Source organism: Plasmopara halstedii (genome assembly GCF_900000015.1).
Source record: "Plasmopara halstedii genome assembly, contig: Scaffold_614, whole genome shotgun sequence".
Lineage (NCBI taxonomy): Eukaryota > Oomycota > Peronosporomycetes > Peronosporales > Peronosporaceae > Plasmopara > Plasmopara halstedii.
Genome location: NW_020187532.1, coordinates 2762235 through 2762648, shown reverse-complemented (window position 1 = coordinate 2762648; position 414 = coordinate 2762235).

Genomic DNA, 414 nt, shown 5'->3' with positions numbered 1-414 from the left:
AGTGGGCGCTCCGGTCACTGAGGATGACTTGGTTATCACGCTTCTTGGAAGTTTGAGTAACTCATTTGCGTTTCTCATTACGGCTTCGGAGTCAAGATCGGACTTGCTATCGTGAAAGTTCGTGACATCGAGGCTTCTACATAAAGATATGAAGCGAAAAGAACAAGGAATTGATGGATGGTACTTCGCAAGGTCAAGGCCAAGCGTTCGCGATGACAGACGGCGGACGGCGAAAGGAGCGTCCTTCGCATACGAAAACCTCCAGTACATGTCACTATTGTGGTGAACGCGGACATTGGATTGCTAAGTGTCCAGCATGCATCCGTGAGAACACGGAGAGTCAAAGATCGCAGCGTGCGAATGTCGCTCGCAGTGAAGAAAGTTCAGAAGATTTTCTCTTTTCGGTTGGTGAAA